Genomic DNA, 26,970 nt, shown 5'->3' on the forward strand with positions numbered 1-26,970 from the left:
TGATTGAGCAACCTTTGGATATATACTCAAAAATGGTATTGCTATGTCTTGAGGAAGGTTGTTTCCTAATTTTCTTGGGGATCAACAACACTGACATCCAAAGGGGCTGTACCAGCTTGCATTCCCACCAACAATGCAGGAGTGTTTCCTTTTCCCCACAACCTCTCCAGCATAAGTTGTCATCAGTGTTTTTTATTTTGGCCATTATTACAGGTATAAGATGCAGTCTTAGAAGTGTTTTGAGTTGCATTTCATTGATGAATAAGGATGTTAACATTTCCTTAAGTGTCTTTCAGCCATTTTAAATTCCTCTGGTGAGAGTTCTCAGTTTAGGTCTGTACTCCATTTTTTTTTTATTGGATTATATGTTCTTTTGATGACCAGTATCTTGAATTCTTTGTATCTTTTAAAGATCAGTCCTCTGTCTGAGGTAGGGTTGGTGCAGATCTTTTCCCATTCTGTAGGCAGCCATTTTGTATTGTTGATCATGTCCTTTGTTTTACAGAAGCTTTTCAGTTTCAGGAGGTCCCATTTATTATTTGTTATTCTGTCTTTATGCCTATACCAGGTTGTTTTCAGTACTGTAGTTCTGTAGGAGAGTTTGAACTCAGGGATTGTGATACCTCCTGAAGTTCCTTTATTGTACAGGATTGTTTTGGCTATCCTGTGTTTTTTGTTTTCCCATATGAAGTTGAGGACTGTTCTTTTGAGGTCTGTGAAGAATTTTGCTGGGATTTTGATAGGCATTGCATTGAGTCTGTAGAATACGTTTGGTATGATTGCCATTTTTTACTAGGTTAATTCTACCTATCCAAGAGCATGGGAGATCTTTCCATTTTCTGGTGTCTTCTTCAGTTTCTTTCTTCAAAGATTTAAAGTTCTTGTCATACAGGTTTTCTACTTGTTTGGTTAGAGTTACTCTGAGATAATTTATGCTATTTGTGGCTATATTGCAAAGGGTGATGTTTCTCTGATTTCTTTCCCAGTCCATTTATTATTATGTAAAGATAATGCATAGATTACAAAGTTTTTTGAGTTAATCTTGTACCCTGCTACATTACTGAAAGTGTTTTTGAGTTGTAGAATCCTTGATAGAACTTTTGGGGTCACTTATGTAAACTATCGTATCATCATCCAATTTGTATCCCCATGATCTCCTATTGTTGTCTTATTGTTCTAGCTAGAACCTTGAGAACTATATTAAATAGATATGAAGAGAGTGGACAACCTTGTCTTGTTTCTGATTTCAGAGGAATCTCTATGAGTTTCTCTATATTTAGTTTGATGTTGGCTGTTAACTTGCTGTATATTGCCTTTATTATGTTTAGGTATGTTCCTTGTATCCCTGCTCTCTCCAAGACCTTTATCATGAAAGGATGTTGTATTTTGTCAAAAGCTTTTTCAACATCTAATGAGATGATCATGTGTTTTTTTTTTTTATTTTTCAGTTTGTTATATGGTAGATCACGTTGACAGATTTTTGTATTTTGAACCATCCCTGCATCTCTGGAATGAAGCCAACTTGATTATGGTGGATGATTTTTTTTTTGATGTGTTCTTGGATTCGATTTGCCAGTATTTTATTGAGTATTTTTGCGTCAATGTTCATGAGTGAGACTTGTCTGTAATTCTCTTTCTTAGTAATGTTTTAATGTAGTTTTGGTATCAGGGCAATTGCAGCCTCATAAAAAGGGTTTGGCAATGTTCCTTCTGTTTTTATTATGTCGAACAATTTGAGGAGTATTGCTATTCATTCTTCTTTGAAAATCTTTTACAATTCTGAGCTGAAACGAGCTGTACCTGGCCTTTTTATATTTTTGGTTGGGAGACTTTTGATGACTATTTCTATTTCTTCAGAAGTTATAGGTTTGTTTAATTTGCTTATCTGGTCTTCATTTAATTATGGTAAGTGATATTTATCCATAAAGTTGTTCATTTCCTTTAAAATTTCCAATTTTGTGGAGTGCAGGTTTTCCAACTGTGACCTGAATTTCTTCCATGTCTGTTGTTATGTCCCCCTTTTTATTCCTGGTTTTGTTGGTTTGGATATTCTCTCTCTGTCTTTTGGTTAGTTTGGATAAAAGTTTGTCTATCTTGTTGATTTTCTCGAAGAACCAACTCTTTGTCTCATTGTTTAGGGTTAGGGTTATGGTTAAGGTTAGGGTTTAGGGTTAGGTTTAGGGTTCTCTGGTTCCTGCCTATTCCCTTAGTGGTTGCTTCCCTGTACCTGCTCCTGTGGAGTTTGCCATCTAAGGCTTGCTCTGGCCTAGGTCGCTGGCTTAGACCTTTTTCAGTAAATGTCCTGGTCTGGACTGGCTTCTGTGTAGGTCCCTGGCTTGGGCCCAGTTCTGCAAAGGTCTGTGGCTCTGGCTTGCTCTTTTGGAGGTTCCAGGCTCGCATCTGGACCCACAGAGGTTCTGACTCAGGCTTTTGTTTTTAGTTTTTATCTTTTGAAAATTTCATAGGTGTATAAAATTCTTCTTAATCACTTCTAATTTTGTTCCCTCCCTCTAAATTTTCCTGCCTTCTATATGTATCCTTTTCAACTCCAAGTATTCTTTATTTATTCATTACCCACTAGGTCCAATCAGTGCTGCTCAGTAGTGCACAGGTGTGGGGTCACACACTGCATTATAAACCATCTGTATTTGGCCATCCCTTGAAGAAAAATGGTTCTTCCCTCCTGCAGTATCCACCACCTGCCAATACCTTTTCAGCTATGGGTGTAGTTTCGGAGCCCCTCTACCTCCATTCTGTAATTTTTACTTGCTTGATCTTGTGTTGTTCATGTGTAGGTAACCACAGTTTCTGTGATTCCATATGTTCATCAGCCATGGCATATCAAAGGACAGCTTTTCACAGATCTCCTCTCCACCCTCCAGCTCTTCTATTCTTTCACCTTTTCCTCTGTGATGTTCCCTGAACCTTGAGGGCAGGAATCCTAATACAGATGACTCATGTATGGACAGCACTCACAGTTACCAATGCTCAGCATCCGTTATAAGTTATGAGTTCTTGCACTGACAAATATGCACTGCAATAAGAAGCTTCTCGAATCAAGGTTGGTAGTAACATATATCTATAGCTATAACTGTAAACATTTTGAAGACAGTTTCAAAACATGACATTTAGAAAAGCACCACTGATATGTTTCTTTTCTCTTTTTTTGGAGCAAGCTTTAAATATAATAAAGAAAGTAGTTGCTGAACATCACAAACAATCTTGCATGGTGGTGGTACCCCAGAGATTAATAGCGCCACTCCCAGAAGACCACTCACTTTGAATGTAGGTCAAAGACAAATCAAACTTGACTGACCAGGAGACTTGCTTCTACCGAGTTTTCATAACTGACTTGAGGTGCTTGGTGCACCTTGAGTGTTTCTGCACCAAGAAAAGAGGCATGTGTGGTCTTACCTAAGGCTGGAAACTACGTGTTACAAATCTTACCTACTAAATTCTTCTTCTTCTTCTCCTTTCCTCCTTATTCTCAGGTACATGTGCATGCCTAGACAAATGCACAAGAGAGAGTTGGAGAGAGAGAAGGAATGAATTAAAAGATATTATTGTATTATCATGTTAGCAGGTCTGATGAGATGTCCCATATGACAAAGTACTTGCTTTGCAAAAACAAGGACTTGAGTTCAGTTTCAGAAGTCATGTTAAAGAATGGGGGGCTTGGGGTTCTGGTACACACTTGGAATGCAAGTTATTCAGTGGAGGCAGATGGATCTCTAGGGCTTGCTGTCCAGCCAACCAAGTCTAATGAGTGAATTCTAGGCCAATAAAGACCCTGTCTCAAAAATAAGGTAGATATTGTTCAGAAATAGTACCCAATGTTATCCCCTGACTTGTACAATTACACACACACACACACACACACACACAGACACACCATTCATACTTTTTAGGATAGATATTATTAAAAATAATAGCTAATAAATATTGGTCATGGTGTGGAGAAATTCAAATCCTTTGACATTGTTAGCCAGAATATAGAAAGGCGTAGCAATTGTGGAAAGAATTTTAAAGAAATACCCTTCTGGACAAATTCATTCTCATTTCTTATTCTGAGTGATGGGGTTAGTATGATATCCCTGCACAAGGTTCTTCCAAAACCAGGGAGAGTGGTCCAGAAGCAAATGGCCACTGTTGTTTCCTCTACCTATCTATGTCAGCTTGCTGTAACGGAATTTTTCAAATACCCTCTTAATCTATGCCCAAGCCAGGAAGGCCTCACTGGATCCCTGACACCCTAGTTTATTGCCAGTAGGGCATAATCTTTGTGTCCAAATGTATTTTTACATTATTGTCCATATTTTATCAAACCCAAACTTATAAACACAAATTTCCCTAACTTTGGGTTATTATCTTTGGAATTGTTCCATGTAACAACAAAATTTATTTTAATAATATTGTAATTTCTCTTATCAATATTCTGTTCATTATAATAGTTTCAGCTGTGATGCTGGCAGTTAATAAGGAAAATATTTGGCCTTCTGTCAACACAATAGCCAAGGTATACACATGATGAAAACATTCCCTGACATCAAATGGATAAATGAACTATGGCAGACATACATACAGTGAAATAATATCCAGCCTTGGAAAAAGTCGGAAACCCTTCCTTTTCCAGTGTATGGATGAACCTGTAGGATGCTGTTCCATCTGCAATAAGCCATTTCTGAAGGAAAAAAATGATGCATGGTTCCTTGACATTTTATTAAAAATAATACAACTTATAGAATCAGAGAATAAAATGGTGTTGGCTATAGTCTGGAAAGAAGAGGTGGGGCATTGCTTTACCTTTCTGTACATTTTCTCTTATGTAAGAGGTTAAAATTCTATGGTTTGCAACATGGCATATTACCTCTAGCTAGCATGTGGAATTGGCACATTGAGTTATATTAAAAGGATTACTTACTGCAGTAATTATTTCTACCAACTGAAGTCAAATCAAAGGAAACAACATAAAGCACAAGGGCACAAGTAAATTATGATAGACATACTAAGAGCCTTCACTGTGCAATGGCTTAACAATTGTGTGCATATTCCCAAACTCATAAATTTGAACTCATGAAGTAGTCGCACTATTCAATGCTGACTGCTTCTCAATAAGGCAAAAACATACTAAAGGGCAATAAAAGTAAAAGTTTATTTACTCATCTCTACATATTCCAAGAAGAAAACATAGTGACCCAGCACAGGTGGCCAGTGGAGTGTCTTACACTCTACAACTAAATTAACCACTAAGACTTGTATGTATTCTTTAAAATTGGGTATTTATTTTCCCACACAGAAATATGAACTGTTTGGATATTTGCAATAAATTCAAACATCAATTGAAATTATGTATTTGTATGTTGATAGATTTATATCAACATTGATAGATTTATATATTGATATGTGATATGTGATATAAAAATGCATAAAACATGCACAGTTGTATTTAGAAATATTTGGAGCTTCAGCACATTAATATCAAATTCCATGGAGATAGATGTTTTAAATGTATTTTGATATCTTTAATAAATTCAGTTTTTAATCCTTTTGGTAGGAATAACACTTTATTTTTAAAATTATTACCTTTTCAAATATTGCATATTCATATTTTTGTTTCTTTAGAACTCATTGATTTTATTTTGATTGATTTTTTTTCAAGCTGGGTCTTTTGAGGCTATTATTGAGTTGTCTGACCACCTTAGCAATATCTCAATTTTTTTTTTAATATCTCAATTTTTAATTGCAAATTTGTTCTTTGACAAAAGTAAAATAATAGAAACACATAGGAAGGAACCACTCTCAGGCACAGCTGCCAAACATCCCATTTTGTTAGTAGTCCCAAAACAAAGGTCTTAGGAACAAATGCCTAAATTGAGCCAAGTCCAGAGCCTGGCGACCCCATATATGCCCTTTGATTTTAATCTTAGTTATAGCTAAAGATAGATTAATATGAAAGAATAACCAGATTCTCTTAATCAACATTATGAATAATAGCAGAATTGATCAGTCCCACATCTAAGATTGCTTCCTCAGCTCCAAACATTTCTTTTTCAGCTACAGCTCAACATAACCACTGCTTTCTCCCTTTTTCTGCATGCTTCTGTTTTCCATAATGTCATGCGCATGTAAAATGTATTGCAACCTTTTCAAATCTGTTGTGTTTTTCACTTTTTTTTTTCATTTAGCAAAATATATTAGGATATAGCCAAGTTGTCAAGTATTCCACAGTGTTGGATAGTTGGTATTTTTAAATGTTTAACAGACTTCCATTGTATCGCTGTGTGAATGTGCTCACCAAGTGAAAAGATTTTAGATTATTGATTGCCATTTTGCAATAATGACTGGACAGAAACATTAGCATGCAATGCAGATATTTACATTGTGTACACATATTTATATGGAGGATTTCCTCTGAACACTTATTTTCAAATCTTGAGGAAGTATTGGGGAATTGAGGTGCTGGGTCACACAGCAATCATGTATTCTATTTTACAAGAAACAAACAAGTTACTTTCCAAAGTGGTCACATTTGTCAACCCCACCATCAGCATGAATGAGTAACAATTGTTCAATACTCTGTAAGCAGCTATCATTGTTCCAATATTTTGTTTTAGCTAGATTTGTAGATGAGCATTTGAAGTTCTGGTTTGAATTCCCTGAAAGTTCATCACGTGAAACTCTTACACTTACTTAATTATGTGTTGTCTGGGAATCTTTCTTCCTTTGTTAAATAAGCATTAAAATAGTTTGTTCATTTGAAAAACTGACTTTATGTCTTGCCATATTATTTATACATTGTATGTGTGTTATCGATGTGAGTCCTGCAATAGATAGGGTTATTCTGAATATTGTCTCCTCTGCTTTGTCATTTTATTTTATTGGCATTTTGGCAGAGAAAATTAAAATTGTACCATTGATTAAGCTAAATTTAGTGAGTTTTAATTATGGATTTTTTTGAATCACATTTAAGAGTTCTTTTTAAAATATATTTATTTTATGATATTATAATATAGTTGTTTCCCCTCCCTTTCTTCCCTCCAAACTCTCCCATATACCCTTCTTTGCTCTCTTTTATATCCCTAGCCTCTTTTTTCATTAGTTATTGTTAAAGATTTTTATGTGTGTTAGTATACAAATATATTCCTAAACAAGTAAATACAACTTGCTCAAACTTTATAGTTGTCAGGAGCCATTTCCCCCCAAAATTATTGCAGGGACCATTGCCCTGGGGAGTTTGCAGAGAGCCCCACACCCCCAACGGTATTTAGAACTGTTCTGCCACACCGCAACAGTATTTAGAACTGTTTTATTGGCAGAGCCTATCTCACACCCAACTATCTTGAGAGCTATCTGTTAGCAGAACCTGCCCCACATTCCAACTATCTAGAGAACTAGGTGTGTCAACTTGCGACTTCCTGACCAAGGAATCTTGACCTGATCAATCATAACCTCCTGGACTATGACCTGGCCACTGGCTGGAACCATCGCTGCAAGATTCCTTTCTGCCCATGCCCCTGCTCCCCATCTCATCCCCAAATTCCTCATCCAGGGCTATATAAGCTGTAACCATGACTCTAATTAACGGAGGCTTTGACAAGAACCCTGCTTGGCCTCCTTCCTGTCTCCCGCCCATGTCTTTCAGATAGCACCTCTCCAGGACCCTGGAATAACTGACCAGCCAGGCAGGTTACAACCCCTAGACTAACTGACCTGCCAATGTGGTCTATATATAGTAACTTGTATGTATGTTTTCAAGGTTGACTACTTGATGTTGGATAACCAACAGGAATGTTCTTCCCTGGAGATTATTTCTTCCACTCTTAATTTTCTTAGTTACTTTCAGTTCTTTGTGTTGGGTTGAGGCCTCCTGGGCTTTACTAGGTCCACGTTACCATGTCAACTATTGTTCTTGTTCAGCTCGTTTTGACAGTCCAGTTGCTGAGATTTTACGGGCATAGCTTTTGATATTACTGGAGACAATAAACATGTAGATGCAGAGAGCATAGACCTATTCTCATTCACAATCGCCTCAAAAAAAAATAAAATATCTAGGAATTAAACCAATGAAATAAGTAAAGAACCTTGACAATGAAAACTTTAAACCTCTGTAAAAAGAGATAAAAACACTAGAAAAGTGATGGAGGAAGGTCATTGGTTAATTATAATAAACCAACTGCTTGGCCTCATAGCTTAGAACATAGGTTGGGTGGAGAAAACAGAATAGGATGCTGGGCGGAAGAGGAAGTGAGGGCAGACTCTGCTCTGCTTCGAGAGGGACCGGACAGCTCTGCTCTCTGGAGCAGAGACGCCATGCTCTGCTCTCCCAGGCAGCTCCAACCCACGATGGACTTAGGCTAGAATCTTCCCGGTAAGCGCACCTTGGGGTGCTTACACACATTACTAGAAATGGGCTAGTCCAGGTGCGAGAGTTAGCCTAGAAGAGGCTAGATAGAAATGGGTCAAGCAGTTAAATGAATACAGTTTGTGTGTTGTTATTTCGGGCATAAGCTAGCCAAGCGGCCGGGGTGTTGGGGATGCAGCCCCACCGCTGCTCCAATTTCAACAGAAAAGAACTCAAGAAATTGGTAATCAAAAGAACATATAATCCAATAAAAAAAATGGAGTACAGACCTAAACTAAGAACTCTCAACAGAGGAATCTAAAATGGTTGAAAGACACTTAAGGAAATGTTCAAAATCCTTAGTCATCAGAGAAATGCAAATCAAAACAACTCTGAGATTCCATCTTACACCTGTAAAAATGGCCAAGATCAAAAACACTGATGACAACTTATGCTGGAGAGGTTGTGGGGGAAAGGGAACACTTCTGTGTTGCTGGTGGGAATGCAAGCTGGTACAACCCCTTTGGATATCAGTGTGGCAGTTTCTCAGAAAATTAGAAAATAACCTTCCTCAAGACCCGGTAATACCACTTTTGGGTATATAATCAAAGGATACTCAATCGTGCCACAAGAACACCTGCTCAACTATTTTTATAGCAGCATTGTTTGTTGTAGCCAGAACCTGGAAACAACCTAAATGTCCCTCGACCGAAGAATGGATAAGGAAAATGTGATACATTTACACACAGCAGAAAAAAATAAAGACATCTTGAATTTTGCAGGAAAATGGATGGAGCTAGAAAACATTATTTTGAGTGAAGTAACCCAGACACAGAAAGATAATTATCACATGTACTCACTCATAGGTGGTTTTTAAACGTAAAGCAAAGAAAACCAGTCCACAAACCACAATACCACAGAACTGAGACAGCAATGAGGACACTAAGAAAGACTTACATAGATCTAATCTAAATGGGTAGTAGAAAAAGACAAGATCTCATGATTAAATTGGTAGCATGGAGACCTTGGGGGAGGGAAAAACGGAGAGGGGAGAGGCAGGGAGGGGAGCAGAGGTTCAATTTAAAAAAGCTCTTAAATAAAGACTAGAAAATGAGGGGGGATGCTCATGCAGAAATAGTACAAAGTATAAATTACCTTACTGTGAAAACACTTAAGAGGTTTGCTGCACTATTCATAACAGCCTTTTGTGATATAGCCTAAGCATCCATCAATGGATGAACAGAAAAGAAAAAAAATACGATCTATAAATTAAACTAAATTTTAGTTTATGAAGAAAGAAACAAAATATCTTTTTCAGGGAAGCAGGTGCAATTGGGGATCATCACATTAAATGAACAGAGCTGCCCTCACGAGGTCAACCTGATATAGGAGGGAAGAATGTGGCAAGTAGGTGATAAGAGATGACTGGTGTCTCACCGAATTCTTTTCCACACAAAGGCCATAGGAAATGTAGCTTCTATTTTCCACGGGTCTGTGGCCTTTGTCAGTAGCTATAGAGTGAAAGAGATTCGTGCCTCTGGGGTCAGCGGACATGGACATAACGACTCACTGCTTACCAGCAGAATTTCAAAGCACCCAACTGAAATTACACATGCACATGTTCCACGCTCTCAATACCAACTTGCCCTGTTTATAAGGCTTTGCGTGGAATGGTGTCTAGTTCCCTGTGAAAATTAACTAATACCTAGTGATTATGATATTTTTATACACACTTTTGAAAATATGGAGTAGGTGAGGAATAAAACCAGTGCATCTCTTACTAGTGTGAAGCTGGAGAAACTCTATAGACTCACTGAGAGGAGGGGGGCTTCTGCTGGAAACCATGTCATACAGAACTTTACACTGAGGAGAACCAAGACTGAAGCATATCCATAATGTGCTCTGTTAGTAAACTGTCCATTGGATTGGGGAAGTATCAGGAAGCCGAATGTGAATGCAGCCTAAAACAGGAGGGTATATGCCCTGGCTGAGCAATGCCAGCACACACCCCATACAAACTGCCACCTAAATTCATCTCTATCCCGAACTCCGCATGGGACATCTTAAAACTAGCATCTTTGCTAACATCTGGTCATGGTGGATTAGATTGGGCCCTATATCTCGTGACCACAAGAAATATATGTGTAGAGATGAAGAAGGTGCCTCATGAAGACAGAGGGAAGAGGCCAAGTGACAATGGAGAGAGGGAAAGGAATGTTGCATCTACAAACTGTGGCTGGACAGCAGTAGCTAGTAGCTCTTCATGGCCTCTAGGAGTCTAACAGAACAAATGGCTCTAGTGTCAAGTTGCCTTGTTTGTGGTATTTACAATATAAGCTCAAGAAGGTAAAATGGAAAATTGGAAGATTATTTTGAGATTTAAATTTTTATTATGTGTATGCATATGTTCTATGTTCAGGGATGTGTACATGAGGACAGATGCCAACAGGGTCCGGAAGACATCATCGGATCTCACGGAGCTGGAATTATAGGCAGTTGTGAGTACTGAATGTGGATACTAGGAACTGAACTCTGGTCCTCTGCAAGAGCAGCAAACACTATTACCTGCTGAGCATCTCCCCAGCTCCAAGATAGGACAATCAATAATGTTTAAGAAATATGAGCCTTATCTCCTTCACTTAGACATATTTGCCCCTGAATTTTTTTTCCTTCCTGCAACACTTACATTTTTTCAGAGTCAAGCAATAAACTGCTAATTCAACACATAAATTGATTTTCGTTACCCAAACATGATAGTGCCATTTTCCAAGTATTTAATTTCCTTAGCTCCTTGATTTGTTTCCACTGAGAGTGTCTGAGTCGTTTACTTGTGTAAGTGAAGTGATATATTTACACACAACTTTTTATACATTTGCATATATTAGTGAATATTTTACAAAGAAACATGATTTACATGATTCCAGATACAACAACATTCTAATGCATTAGAGTCTCCAATAAGACAGGAACCATCAGTTATACAGGCCATTAAGTGGAGAAGGATTAAGTTAAGCTAAAATTTACCGGTGCGTGGAGCACGGAAGAACATTATCTGTTGCATAAATGCTGTAATATAATTCATGATTTCTCCACCAGCCAAGAACAAAGTAAGTTCATGCTAAGAATCTTGCTTGAAAGGGTGAGAATATTCTTTTACAAGACTACTAGATAAATTTCCTCTTTTGGTAGGGACTTTTATTACCCTGTCTTAATTTTTTATAATGCTGTCTCAGAAGTCCTCTATGTTTGTACGATATGAACATTTCTCTTGTTGTAGTTATATATTTGAACATTTTTACTGGAGAAACAAAAGAATCTGATATTATTGATGATTTGATCAATTTATTTGGGTTGATTCCCATTCAGAAACACAGGCGATGACGTATATGGAAGTATGAATACTTGAAGCAATATTGAAAACTCAGGTCTTCTGGTACTTTCTGTACAAGATTTCTCATCCTCAGAACAATTGACATGTTAGGATCTTGTTTCTTATAGGAACTGTCCTACATATCCTGAAATGTTAAGCCACATCTATGACTTTTCCCAACAGATGCCAATAGCAGCATCCTAGATGAGAAAATGAAAAAAAAAATGATCTTCTAAGTTGTTACCTCTAAGTTGGATACCTCTGCTCCAAGCTGGAAAATATTCACAGCCAGAGTGTCGTGAAGCTCATTCCTTCCCTCCTATCTAGAAAACCTTTGATTCGAGAGGTGTTAGATGAAGCTTCATAAGTACGGACATTGTGGAATGTGGTGAGAGAATTGCACATGTCCAGAGCAAGATACATGAAATAGCCCACGCTAACCCAGCTGAGGCATGAAAGGCTTTGGTGTAGAACAGTGGGCATCACAGGATATGAGGAGGTAAGAAGGTCAAGTGAAGGCAAAGCAGTCCACACTCCTGAGGTTGAAAAGGGCTTGGAGAGAATTGGGGCAAGCTGGTACTGATCGTCACTGAATCATGACTGTAGTAGAATATGTTGCATTGGGGGTGTCTGCGTCCTATGAGCTAATGGCCCACACACTTCTTAGGACATACTGCAATGACGCAGCAGCCGGATGGAGGGTTTCCATTGGTCAGATGTTAGGGAAGTTTGAGCCCTAGAACATGATAATAGTAAATATTGTAATACACTGATAAAATAAGATACATGAATCTATACTAATAAAACACATACGTAACATATTAATGAATATTTTCATATTCTTAAAGTCAGTCTTCACAAAATATATCTTTGTTAATAGACAGTGGTAACTTCAGAGAGGAGAATCTTGACAGCCATGACAGTAAGAAACTCCTCAAACTTTGTATTATCAATAATAAGTCATTTAAAAATGATATTCTAAATAATAAAATGGCATATGAAGAACACAGAATCACTGTGATATTTCCCTTTCAAATATCCAAAAGATGAAATCTATTGCAGAGTAAATAACAGTTAAATCTAAAATAACCAAGTGTAGTTACTTCAAAATGTGAGGTAGCAAAAGTCAAGAAAAGATGGAGGAATTCCTTCCCATATATGTGCTATATGATATTCATTGTAGGTGAAATACCATATTTAATTGAGGATTATAAACCCTAATATTGCAACACTGAAGTATAGGAATGAAAAAGGAATGGGACTTGCTACACGGCTCAACAGTTAAGGGGCTTTCAGCCCTTGCAGAGGACCCGAGTACAGTCACCAGCACCTATGTCAGGCACATTACAAGCTCTTACAACTCCAGCTCCGGGAAATCCACTGCCTGCTTTTACAGCAACCTGCACAAGTGCAAATGCCCATACACTGACATGTACACAGAGGCGCAGCTAGAAATAAAATTGATATTTAAAAGAAAATGAAGAATGAAGAAAGCATTAGGAGAAAAATGCATGTGAAATACTACTCATTTATAAATGTCTGGCCTTTTAGGAGAGTTGAATGGTTCCTTTTTTAAATGTTTTAATGTATAATGGACACCTATAGCAGATACATTTTAAAATACAGTACCTTTTTCCTATTAAAAAAACTCCACTTTTGCCTTCTGGGAAGTTTTTGTTAGATCCCCCATGCTCCCTCTGTGCCCGAATTCTATTCTTCTTACCAGGCTAAAAGAAAGGAGGGCAGAAAAGGTAATGACAGAGAGCTGTAAGGAAAGGACAAACCTCCCCCTGATTAGACACAGCTCATTTATGCAGCTTTGTTCTTGGGCCACACACAGAACAATGCAGGCTCTTTCATGCTTGCCAGGAGTTCACCTCATCAACAAGATGAGCAATTTAACTAGCACTCAAATTCTATACCTGGTGGATTTGGTTCAAATCAGTTTCATTTCCTTCAAAATCCTAATGAGGCCCGAGGTCATGGGAGCAATCTGCCCTTTGCTTTCTGTAAGGCCTCAGCTTCCAGGGTCTCCTACCAATGGGTTTTAAAGGAAGAGGGAACTTTCCCCCTTTCCCGTCATACAAATAAGTGCATCGGGAAATGCTGCTGAGACTCTGACAAGAGAAATGATTTTGCAGGAATATTATTCTTCCAGCCACCTTCAGCCTCTTTGCATCCTGCAAACAGTGGTGGTTTGTCACCTCATTGGCACTCATGGCATTAATTAATATCACCTCAGGCCATCTCTAAGCTCTCTGCCTTGCAATTGGTATTGGCTGAGGGCAGAAAACAACATCTGCCAAGAATATTTATTTATTCACCAGGCTTTCTAGAACCCATCACCATAAGCCTTATCCCCCAAAAACGAAACCCTGCAATAACACAAATCATTGGCAGGCTCTGACACTACTTGAGTGATTGCTTCTACTTCAAAAATACGAACTGCCTTATTACCGGGGCAGGCTTCAAATAAAAAGCAAACAGAAGCCCCATTTCCTTGGTCCCAATGCCTATCTCCTGCAAGGTTGCCAACTACAGAACCAGTGGTAGTTTTAAGGCACATACTAAAAGGTGGTCCAATCATGCTACAGGGGAGCAGAGCTATATTCTGTCATTGCTCGCACAGGAAAGAAGTTCTTTAAATTAATTATATAAATAAATGAAATGCTGTAAGCTGAAACTCAGCCAAGTGATTCATTTTTCTTCAGTTTTTAAGTATTTTCTCTCCCAATGCAATCTATAATAATTTCCCACTATGAATATTGCATAGCTTCCCGTTAATTATGTATGCCAATGAAACCTGTCACCCAGTCTGCCCTTCCCCTTCCATATTCCAAGCTGAACAGAGTTCTGTGTGCTTTCACAGAGACAATGAGAGACATACAGGGCTTTAAATGCTGGAAAATCTTCCAGAGTTTCTATTAATAAAATATTTCCATAACAATATTTTTCTACACAGAAATTCAGTATGAAATTACTACTCATTTTTTTCTAGATCTCAATATCACATATTAAAAAAATCTCTTCTCACCTGTAACAAAATAGATTACTATTCAAACTTCAAAAGGTTTAAACGAAATACATTCTACATATAGACAAAATTTTCAAATACTATAAAGAGTAGCTATGTACAAACTCATAAAGAAGGACCCACGAATATGAACTACCAAGTTTAATAGCCTTTTGGGGGGAAGTCTTATACTGTTTTCAACCAGAAGATACCATGTTAGTGAAGCAATGCAAGTATAGAAAGGCAAAGAATTAGTTTTCTCACTCAGATGTTGACCTTCTAAGTGTCCAATGTGTTCTTGGGTGCCACGAGATGTGGGGAGAAACTAGAAAGGGACCCGACCCATGAGAGTGAAGCAAAGAAGGCTTTAAAGGAGAAGGGGGGCAAAGTGTAGTAGAACACATGTGGTCTGAGTGCAGGAGACTAGAGTGGGCTGGAAGGGCACAGCAGGAGACAGGAGGAGGAAAGTGTGCAAAAGAAACAGCCCAAACTAAGTATGAAAATACCGTGAAGAAGCATGCTACCTTGCAAGCTATCTAAAAAATAATAAGTAAATGAATTAGCTAGAAGCGGATTCCCCAAACCACGGGCCAGCTTTTAGAAGACTGAGACAAAGACCTTTCTACTGGAGAAGAGGAACTCTGAGTGGGATGCATTTGGAAGACTATTGCCTTTGTGATTTATTTTTATCAAGTATCATATTTATTAGCAAGTAGCTTTATTTCTGGTGAGTTTCTATTCTGTTTTTTTTTTTTCATATAGAATTCAGTAAAGAATGAGTTGGTTAAAAAAAAGTTCCAGGGAATAATAAAAATAAGGTGAAGGAGGTTAAGAATTCATGGGTTGTATGACATCATTCACGATAAGATGTATTCTTACATTCTGTAAGATTTATTGACAAGGACAGACAGTTTAGGTGACCAATTTAAGACAAAGGATATAATTAGATATGATATTAATTTAAATAAGGAAAAATACAATGGGTTAACAAACATTACAAAAAAGAACACATTTTATCACTTAATATCCTGATAAACTTCTCAATTTTTTATTTACTTTTTTAAACAATTTTTCCTTATTTTACATACCAATCCCAGTTCTTACTCCCTCTCTTCGTCCCATTCACCCCATCTTCCACCCACCCCATACCCTACCCACTACTCATAGAGGACTTTAAAAGTGGACCTCAAACATAATTAACGACTTTCAGCCACTACAGAAAAGATGACTGTGAGGTTTATCTGCTCAGTGACTATATTCTCAAAGTGGCTTGGGCTTTGTGGTTTCCAGTTCACAGCATATGGAATGGACATGTCTTGTAGGTCTTCTTTAAAAAGGTCAAAAAAAACATTTTAAGCTAACAAAATGCATCACTTGGCAACTCTATCACCATTACCCCACAAAGCAGGTAAAGGTTTCATTGTTTTGTATTGTCCTCAGGCGTATGACCACATCAGTAGTAAGTTTTTTGGGTTTTTCTTGGTTTTGTTTGTTTGCTTGTTTTCGAATTTAATTTATTTATTTTACATCCACATCACAGTTTCCACTCCCTCCTCTCCTCTTAGTCCCTCCTCATACCTCCCCCTCCCCAGTCCACTCCTCCTCAGCTTCTGCTCAGAAGAAACAGGCTTCCCATGGATATCAACAAAACATGGCACATCAAGTGGCTGTAAGACTAAGCGCCTCCCCTTGTATTAAGGCTGGGCAAGACAACCTAGTATGAGGAATAGGTCCCCAAAAGTCAGCAAAAGAATTGTAGACAGTCCCTGTTTCTACTGTTAGGAGTCCTGCAAGAAGACTAAGTTATACAACTGTCACATATATGCGAAAGTCCTACGTCAGTGCCCTGAAGGCTACCTGGCTGTAAGTTCAGTCTCTGTGAGCTCCTAGGGGTCCACGTTAGTTGTTTCTGTGACTTTTCTTGTGATGTCCTTGACCCCTATGGCTTCTACCATCCTTCTTCCCTCTCTTCAGCAGGATTCCTGGAGCTCAGCCTGATGTCGGCTGTGGGTCTCTGCTTCTAGTTCCGTGAGTTACTGGGTGAAGCTTCTCTGATGACAATTGACATCGTTATCAATCTGTGAATATAGCAGAATATTGTTAGGCACCACATCAGTACTAAACTTGAGAGTAAAGTTGGATGATCCTAGAAGAACCTATTTTCAGCATCTATGAGGTGTTTTTATTTCTTTCCTATTTAAAATAGGTTTTCCATGTTCTATAAATTCTCAATGAAAAGATAAGATGATTTCTTGTTTCTATGGACATAAAACAAAGAAAATTTCAGTTCAGGTACCTCAATATTTACACTTGCAAGCAAATTAACATTATAAAGCACACAGCTTTTTACATTCAAAACTATAAAGACTATATAATTAATGGGCCATTTTACAAGACAAAAATAAAAGATTTTTTAAAAAGAAATAAATTCTATGCCCATAGTGTGAGATAACTTGAAATTTATAGGATTTAAAATAATTATTAATGCTTGAGCTAAGTTTTACAGTTTTCCATGCTTTAGCTGAGAGAATGATTTATTTCTTAAATATAAAAGTGAGGAGGAAGCCTTATCGGCTGCATTTCCTTTGTGGTCCAGGGGACAGGCTAGTTTCACATGCAGTAAATTACAGTGGTAAGTACCCGGATGTATTTAGCCCAGCTGTGTAAAATATGGCAACACTGTTTTCTAAACAAGGCAGAAGTGTCCAAAATAGTAACAATCAGTGGGTTTTCTTCCTAAAGCCAAATAGCCAGAAAATTGGAGGCAATTTTTTTCCTCCTAGCTTTGAAAGAAGTTAGGTTCACCCTGATTAGATTATAAGAAGCTATGAATATATCAGCTTCATCCAAAGTAATATTTTGACAGGTGATGAAAAAATACTTTTAAAATAAATTCTTAAATACTAGAAGATATGAATGTTCTTTTTGTCCTTTAAGGCATGGAGATTCTCTCTCTCTCTCTCTCTCTCTCTCTCTCTCTCTCTCTCTCTCTCTCTCTCCCACACACATCTATCTATCTATCTATCTATCTATCTATCTATCTATCTATCTATCTATCATATATCAACTATCTATCTATCTATCATCTATCCATCTATCTACCTATCTATCTATCTATCTATCTATCTATCTATCTATCTATCATCTATCATCTATCTATCTATCTATCCACCTATCTATCTATCTATCTATCCNCTATCTATCTATCTATCTATCTATCTATCTATCTATCATCTATCATCTATCTATCTATCTATCCACCTATCTATCTATCTATCTATCCACCTATCTATCTATCTATCTATCTATCTATCTATCTATCTATCAGCTATCTATCTATCTATCTATCTATCTATCTATCTATCTATCTATCTATCTGTCTGTCTATCCTCTCTCCCTCCATGCTTCTTCCCCAAGCATCCCTCCCAGTAAACACTGTCAGCACTGCAGCCACCAGCTTCCGTGTGGGAATCTAGTAGTCCTGCCAAAGAATGAGAAATCGTCGATAATCTGCCATGTTTGTCTTTATTTCACCAGTGCAGCAGCTACAGAAGGCCGTCATTAAATATTTACTAGATGACTGAAGGCACAGGGACAGATGGATGAGTAAAAGTAAAATCACCCAGAGAGGGTCTTGGCTTCCATACTAGGCCATTTTCATCCTTTTATAGATGCAATTGAACATATATTTAAAGTAATGACCAATGCCCCCGGTCCTTTCTAAAGATGTTTAAAACAACCAACGTATTTTGGGAGTTCCTACTACCTAAAAAGTTCACTTTGAGGAAGGATGAGATAAACAGTAGTTCTAAATTCTATTACAAACAATGAGAGTGATTGAGTGTTCCCACACACCAGGCCAGTATTGATTTTCATCATTTTTTTCTCACAGTTCTTGTCTACTTAGCAATGGGAAAAAACAAAGAAAAAGAAAGGAACTGAATCCTCTTATTGCCACGTTATTTCTTAGGTCATCTCTGCACTGTAACAGAATACTCAAAAATGAATATTTTATAAAGGGACAAATTCATTTATTATGGAAGCACGGAAGTCAAGGTCAAGAGCCTTACTTGCAGAGGGAATTCATACATACTCTGACATCCTGTGGGGGAGGCAGAAGGGCAAGAGATCATCTCAGAGCAGAAAGGAGAGTCAAATACAGCCTTTAGTCACTAGTCCATGAGCAGAAAGGAGAGTCAAATACAGCCTTTAGTCACTAGTCCATTCCTGTGATAAGGGCATTAATCCATTGCCAAGGTCTGTGCCCCATGACATAATCATCTCTTCAGGGTCCCCACTTCTCACGGCTCTGTTGGGGATTTTCTTTCCAATACAGGGACTCTGAAGGACATATACAAAACACAGAATGCAGTACATGCAAGAGCTCATGGCTGGGCTGGACTTTTTTTTTTTTTAAAGTGTGTGTGTGTGTCTTTGTGAGCAGTAAGTATGTTTGTGTGCCCACAGAACCCAGAGGAGGATGTCAGGTGTCCTGCTACATCACTATCAGTCATATTGGGGTTGGAACTTTCTAAACTGTATGTTTAATCACCAGGAAATACTCCTCTATCGAAGGTAACATTAGTTTTGACTCACAGAATATTTTCTGGGTGTGAGTCTGAATTACTGACACTAAAACAATATTTTGGGAAGAGAAAAATATCCATTTCATTCATTTCCATGCATTGACAAGTGAAGTCACTGAAATAGCAGATATCACTTAATATTGCTTTACAGAGATACAAATAATAGGTTTGTCTGACGGAACATAGGAATTATAAACATTGTGCAAAGATGGGGGATATCTTTTGCCAAAAATGGCAAAGAGACTTCAACATTGTGTGAACGTAGTAATTACTAGAGACAGATGTGAACGGCAAACCTGGAGTAATGCCTGATTTGGTTGGTAAAAGTGCTCTGTGCCACAAGTCCACAGAACCCCGTCACTAGGCATGAATTGCACACTCACCACACAGCAGCAGTCACAAGATGTAGTCTGGTGTCTTGGTTCTTTTTTAAGTGCTTATTTTATTTTTAGTTATGTGTGTTTATGTTGGGAGATGGGTGCACGTTCACATTATGAGTGCCGATACCCAAATGAGATAGAGGATGACAGCAGATGTCCCGGAGCTGGAGTGACAAGCAGTCATGAGCTTCCCGGCAAAGGCTCTGGGAAGTGAACTCGGATCTTCTGTAAGTTGTCCACACTCCAAACTACTGAGCCTCTGTCTTTCTTGCACTCTCATGGAGTTGTTCTTTAATCTGGCTGTGTATTAGATGAGTCTCTGAAGCTTTTCAAACATTGGGGGTTTTTTTTTGTTATTATCGTATGGTGCTGATGTGAACATGTACATGCCCGAGTGAACATGTGGTAATCAGAGGACAACTTTGTAGCATAAGAGCCCTTTCCACCTTTATGTGGGTCTGGGAGTGTCTTCTTTAGGGTTTCTATTGCTGTGATGAAACATGACAAAAGAGCAAGTTGGGGAGGAAAGGGTTTACTAGGCTTACACTTCAGCATTGCTGTTCATCACTGAAGGAAGTCAGGACAGGAACTCAAACAGGGCAGGATCCTGCAGGCAGAAGCTGATGCAGAAGCCATGGAGGGAAGCTGCTTACTGTCTTGCTCCCCATGACTTGATCAGCTCACCTTCTTATAGAACCCAGGACCAGTAGCCCAAGAATGGCACCACCCACCATGGGATGGGCACTCCCCCATATATCACTAATGGAGCAAATGCTGGATCTCACTGAGGCATTTCCTCAAGCGAAGCTTCTTCCTCTGATGAGTCTAACTTGTGTCAAGTTGATATACAAAAACAGCCAGGACAAAGAGTCAAACTCAAATTACCCACCCTGCATGGCAAAAATCTTTATGTATGCACTCAGTCATACCCCTTGTTGACCCCTACAAAGTATTTATAAAATATTTTAGAGAAAAAAAACAATCCTTTATTTATATAAACTTACAGTACTAAAAAAATCATGTAAAAACCTTATAAGGCAGATCTAAAAGTACATATGTACTCCCATGATTTCATGAATTGAGTAATCACTTCATCCTAAACTCTGTATAACCCAAGGCACTATAAAAAAGATGCCTTGGGATGATTAACTCACAAAGAGGTGTCTGATGAGGGCCTCTTCACTAGATGGTCCCCCACAAGGAGAGAGTAGAGAGTTGAATATGGACCTTCCTCATATGGTATTAATTCCATATCAGGAGATCCTTCATTATTTAATTTCTTCCTAAACGACCTGGTACTTCCCACTACCACTTAGGTGATTAAGTAGCAGTATGGGTTTTACAGAGCATGCATTCTGACCATCTCAAACCTCAGTTTAAAAGGATTAAAATATCCCCAGTTGTAGTCTTATTTGCAAATGTAATTTCCTACTTCATATCACAATGCAACATGTACTTTGATAGTTGGGACTATAGGATTACCTTGCATGTAAGAATATAATTATTTTGTTTTGTTTTTAACTAGATCCTCTTAAAACAAAGTTAGAAGGATTATGATTTATGAGCAAAGCAAGAAGCAAGTTTCTGAGCATGGATCCAAGTGTGAAGTCAGAGCATGCAGAAAATAAAGGGAAAGGTGAAATATTATGAAATTATATTTTTTCCTGGAACTGAGTTAAACAAAACAAAATAAAATGCCAAAGCAATATTTATGTAATTCAAGGCAATGGCAATAATAAAATTTTTACAAAAATAAAAAAAGAATATAATTATTAATGGAAACTGCCTTTAATGTGCGAACCACTAGGAAACAAAATAAAAACAATGTTTTAACATGAAACAGAGAATATGGTCCCAAGTAGCTTTCAGAATGCCCAGTATTTTCATCTAACATTTTTCTGCAGTCCAATTTGTTAACTTCAATTAAGGGGATTAAACAAAGCATCCATTTATTTTACAAACTCATTGTATTTCTATTCCAAATGGCAAAAGTTCAATATTTTCGCTAGTGTAGCCCTGCCAGTAAAGGTTCTCAATATGCCTCAATAAAAGAGGCATAGAAACAAGAGTGAAGATTTTTGGGAAAAACGGAAAATCCTGAATAATTCTGGATGTTACTCCTCCTTTTTACTGCACCAGAATAATAGCCCTCTGAAACAGTAGCATGTAAAGGGCATTTTCTGAGACCTTTGCTTCCCCCCAAATGAAGAAAGGTCACACACATTTCTTCTTGCTGCAATGAATAAGAAGAAGTCAGGGGATTCCTTGTAGCAGTCCTGGAATAATTATGAAATAGCTGATTAAGTTCAAAGTTAGTATGGAAATCTGTTCCTTTAAAAGTCTTTCATAGTCTATCTCTGGAGGGAGATAATTCTATCAAATTTGAATTAATCCATAGATAATGGCAATTCTATCACTCATCATTATGTATCTTTATATAGAAAATTAATAATGCATGCATTCTCAGATTTCACATAAAAAATAACTCAGGGCCAGATTACAGAAGGGATTAATTGTAAACACTATGAGTTATGGCAGACACCCCAAGAAAGGGATTAATCAACTTCAAACACATAACTTAACATAACAATAATAGCCCAACCACAGATAATTCTTTGGAGAATGGGGTTTCGGGATGCAAGTCACACAATGATCCCTTCATAGATACAATAAAACATTTAAAAAATTACACTACTGCTATCATTATAAAGTATAATCAGGTCCCCATATTACCATCATTACTGAAGCCTATAGTAGAATTAATTGTTCTCCATTTCAAGTAAAAAATAGGCTAGGCTCCTTATCAGTATGCCTAAATTAAAGCAATCCAAAGAGTTCACATTTTGAATACTTAATCTCATGATTAGCAGCTGGGATATAAGAATATATTCACTTTATCTTAGATGATGTCTTGTGATTTCCTGCATCTTGGGACATTGTGCATCATTTAAGAAGTGCGTTGAAAGTGATAATATATATGCTTTTCACTTTAAGGATAACTGAATTAAGAGCATCCCCCATTTTGTAAAAATATGTGCTAACATGTGCAAGATAAAATATCCCATGGTTGCCATTTTTAAATTAATGTCAGGTAATGGCCCGCCCGTCCTCTCTGATCTGAATTCCATTTACACAGTTGGCTCATGAGTGCACAACTCCCATCATAACCTTATCACACTGCATGACAGTCGCTATGAAGCTGCCTGTGTGCGTTAAGTGTAGTAACACAGTAGTTGTCACATTCAAACTGGTTTAATTTGTTTCCTTAATGGTCTCCAAGTTCCCCCATTTATACCATGTGGTAGAAGTCCCCATTTCCTTTACAACTGAATGATACCATTATGTGCTCAAACCACATCTTGTTTATCCACCCACGGGATAAACTTGAATAATAAAAATCCAGAGACAGATACTGAGGTTCAACCTGAAGATCAGAAAAGCAAAGCAGCCAGCCACTAGAGAACTCTTACCTCTGTGAAATCTTCAGACTGAAAGAGAAGAAGTTCCTGTCTCAACCCGCCTTATATTCCTCTCTAGTGCTGGGATGAAAGGCGTACATCACCACCGCCTGGCCTCTATGGCTAATTAGTGGCTTCTGGAATTAAAGTTCTGTGCCACCACTGCCTGGCCTGTATGGCTGAATAATGTGGCTGAATAGTGTGGCTGTTTTGCATTCTAATCTTCAGGCAAGCTTTATTTATTAAAATACAAATGAATACAATGTTCTGTCTGTGTGTATGCCTGCAGGCCAGAAGAGGGCACCAGACCTCATTACAGATGGTTGTGAGCCACCATGTGGTTGCTGGGAATTGAACTCAGGACCTTTGGAAGAGCAGGCAATGCTCTTAACCGCTGAGCCATCTCTCCAGAAAGGAGACAGAGACAGAGACCCACAATGGAGCACCGGACTGAAATCTCAAGGTCCAAATCAGAAGCAGAAGGAGAGAGAGCACAAGCAAGGAACTCAGGACCGCGAGGGGTGCACCCATACACTGAGACAAGGGGGATGTTCTATCGGGAACTCACCAAGGCCAGCTGGCCTGGGTCTAAAAAAGCCTGGGTTAAAACCGGTCTCGCTGAACATAGTGGACAATGAGGACTACTGAGACCTCAAGAACAATGGCAATGGGTTTTTGATCCTACTGTACCTATTGGTTTCGTGGGAGCCTAGGCAGTTTGGATGCTCACCTTACTAGACCTGGATGGAGGTGGGTGGCCCTTGGACTTCCCACAGGGCAGGGAACCCTGATTGCTCTTTGGGCTGACGATGGAGCGGGATTTGATTGGGGGAGGGGGAGGGAAAGGGGAGGCGGCGGTGGGGAAGAGACAGAAATCTTTAATAAATAAATAAATAAATAAAAATAAAAAAATACAAATGAAATATCACTACACATCTTCTTTGGAAGTACTCTAATGGAAAGGTAGCCATGAGAACGAGAGAGCAATATTTCTTCTGCCACTCTGCTTTTACTGTCTTCTTCTCTGTATCCCAAGAGATGGAATTTCTAGATCATAAAATAATTCCACTTTAACCATCTGAGAAATCCCCACACTGTTTTTCACAGTGGCTGCATCATTTGATGCTAAACAAAAATGTGCAAAGTTCAAATTCCTCATCAACATGTTATATAACATTGTTCATTACCACTGAGACTATAATGTTCTCCAGCTATGGTTCTTTAATGTTCTTTCCAGTATGTATGTGGAGTTAATCCTGAACCTTTTTTTTTCTTTCCAGAGAAAAAGGATGTTAAAGTTGAAGATTATAGAAAATAATATTTTCTGAGAAAATGTGTGACAACTGGTATATCTGACTGTTTTCTCCCACATACCTGATGGTCTTCTTTTCACAAAATTAGACTTGTGGAAGCCAGGTATCACACACCTATAATGTTAGTACTGAGGGGACTCAGGCAGGAGAATCATAAGTTCACATCAGTCCACACTGTAGGAAAAGACACTGCCTTCATATCCCAAAACTGTAAGAAGTCGGCCTTGAAAACATAAATACAAATAACATTATATAAACTGAACAGATTCTGTTTAGGAATCTATATGCAATATATGCACTTAAATACACATATATGCATGCAATAACAATTATTGAGTTTGAAGGAGATCAAGGGGTAACATATAGAGAGATTTTGGAGGGAGAAAAAGGACGGAAAAATACTGTATTTATATTATAATCTCAAAAATGAACATGAACAAATAATGATAACAAAAAGTATAGTCTTAATATTTTTTAAATAAATGAGATAGACCATTTTCACCTCTACTCTCATTTGAATGATGTAAACCAAGTCATCTGATTGCTGTGACAAGGAACTCCGTGCACAGAACTGTCCACTTTAAAGGTAACATTTGGCTAGGTGATTTCATTATAATTTCAGCATTGCAAAAAGCAAACAGCAAGCAAACTTATTAAATGTATGTCAACATCAACATTACAGTATCAAATGGTGTCAAAGTAAAAACGATGACCTCTGCCTTCATGATATTAGAAAGAGAGCTGAATTCCAAAGGGAAGAGATGTAAAACAGATGTGGGGTGGGATGGATCCTCCCTCTAGGTTCTCCATCTCTTAGCCTTTTGACTCCATATTGTTCTTGCTCTTCTCATGTTTCTCATTCCTGTGTCTACACTCAAACACACTTTGCCCTCCATCTTCTAATCATCTCTTGGCACACACTCTATACCTTATGTCCACACTCAAGCACACTTTGTCCTGTTCTAATCATCTCTTTGCACACACTCTATGTGGCTGACTCTCCTAGCCTTTGTCACATCATCAGAGGCATGATCACACCTAATTCTTTTTTTGAAGTTGCTGACTCACTTGTCTGAGGAGCAATGAGCAAATGTACCTGTTCAAAAGTAAATCTAATCCACAGCGAAGCACTGGGCTGAGCTCCTGGAGCCCAGTCGAAGAGAGGGAGAAATGACAATTTGAGGAAAGGAGTCAAGACCATGATAGGGAAACCCACAGAAACAGATGACTCAAGCTAGTGGGAGTGATATGGGAGTGTCATATATCAATCTGTTGATTTCATTGGTTAAGTAATAAAGAAACTGCTTGGCCCTAATAGGTTAAAACATAGGTGGGAGGAGTAAACAGAACATAATGCTGGGAGGAAGAGGAAGTGAGCTCAGAGGCCATGCTCCCCTTTCCCCGGCAGGCATGATCGATGAAGTTCTGACCCTGGATGGACATAGGTTAGAATCTTCCTGGTAAGTACACCTAGGGGTGCTACACAGATTATTAGAAATGGGCTAAATTAATACGTGAGAATTAGCCTAGAAGAGGCTAGATATAATGGGCCAAGCAATGTTTAAAAGAATACAATTTGTGTGTTGTTATTTCGGGTAAAGTAGCTGGTGGCAGGAGCTGGGTGGCAGAATGCAACCCGCAGCTCCTACAACATGGGAGCTCACTGACTCTGGACTGACAGAGGAGAAACTACATAAAACCAAACTAGGCTCACTGAATGTGGGTGACAGTTGTGTGGTTTGGGCAGCCTGTGGGGCCACTGGCAGTGGGACCAGGATTTATCCCAAGTACTAGAACTGGCTTTTTGGAACCCATTTTCTTTAGAGAGATACCTTGCTCAGCCTAGATGTAGGGGGGAGGGCCTTGGTCCTGCCACAAAGTGATGTGACAGACATTGTTGACTTCCCATGGGAGGCATATCCCCCTCTGAGTAATGGATGGGGATGGGGTGGAGGGGGTAGGGGAGACAGAGGAGGGGAGGAAGAGAGAACTTGGATTGGTATGTAAAATTTAAAAGATTTTTGTAAAAAAAAAATACATAAGATAAAGAGGAAATCAACCTAAGAGTCTAATGCCTACTGTAGTGGTTGTTGTCGCTATGCAATGAACATGAAGATGAATTCATTCTTTAGTCTGCAAAACAAATCTAGAAACACTAATATAAAGTGTAAAGTGTTCAATATGTGGCTTAAATTATTTTTTACTTAATTTTTATATTTATTTATTGTGTGTGTGTCTGTCTGTATGTCTGTATGTATGTATGTATGTATGTATGTATGTATGTAGATGCCTGCACATCCACCACATTGCAAAGGACACCTTGCAAGAATCAATTCTCTACTTTTGCAATGTGGGCACTGTACTGAAGATCAACCCCAGATTATTAGATTAGATAAAGTGCCTTTACCTACTGAGCCATATTGCCAGCCCCTAACTTCAATTTTTTAGGGATTTGCAAATTTTCAAACTTTAAACGTTTTACATTAATCAGTTTGATTTCCCCTAGTTG

Source organism: Alexandromys fortis, unplaced genomic scaffold, assembly GCF_014885135.2.
Source record: "Alexandromys fortis isolate MF-2015 unplaced genomic scaffold, M_Fortis_MF-2015_v1.1 scaffold_104, whole genome shotgun sequence".
NCBI classification, from domain to species: domain Eukaryota; kingdom Metazoa; phylum Chordata; class Mammalia; order Rodentia; family Cricetidae; genus Alexandromys; species Alexandromys fortis.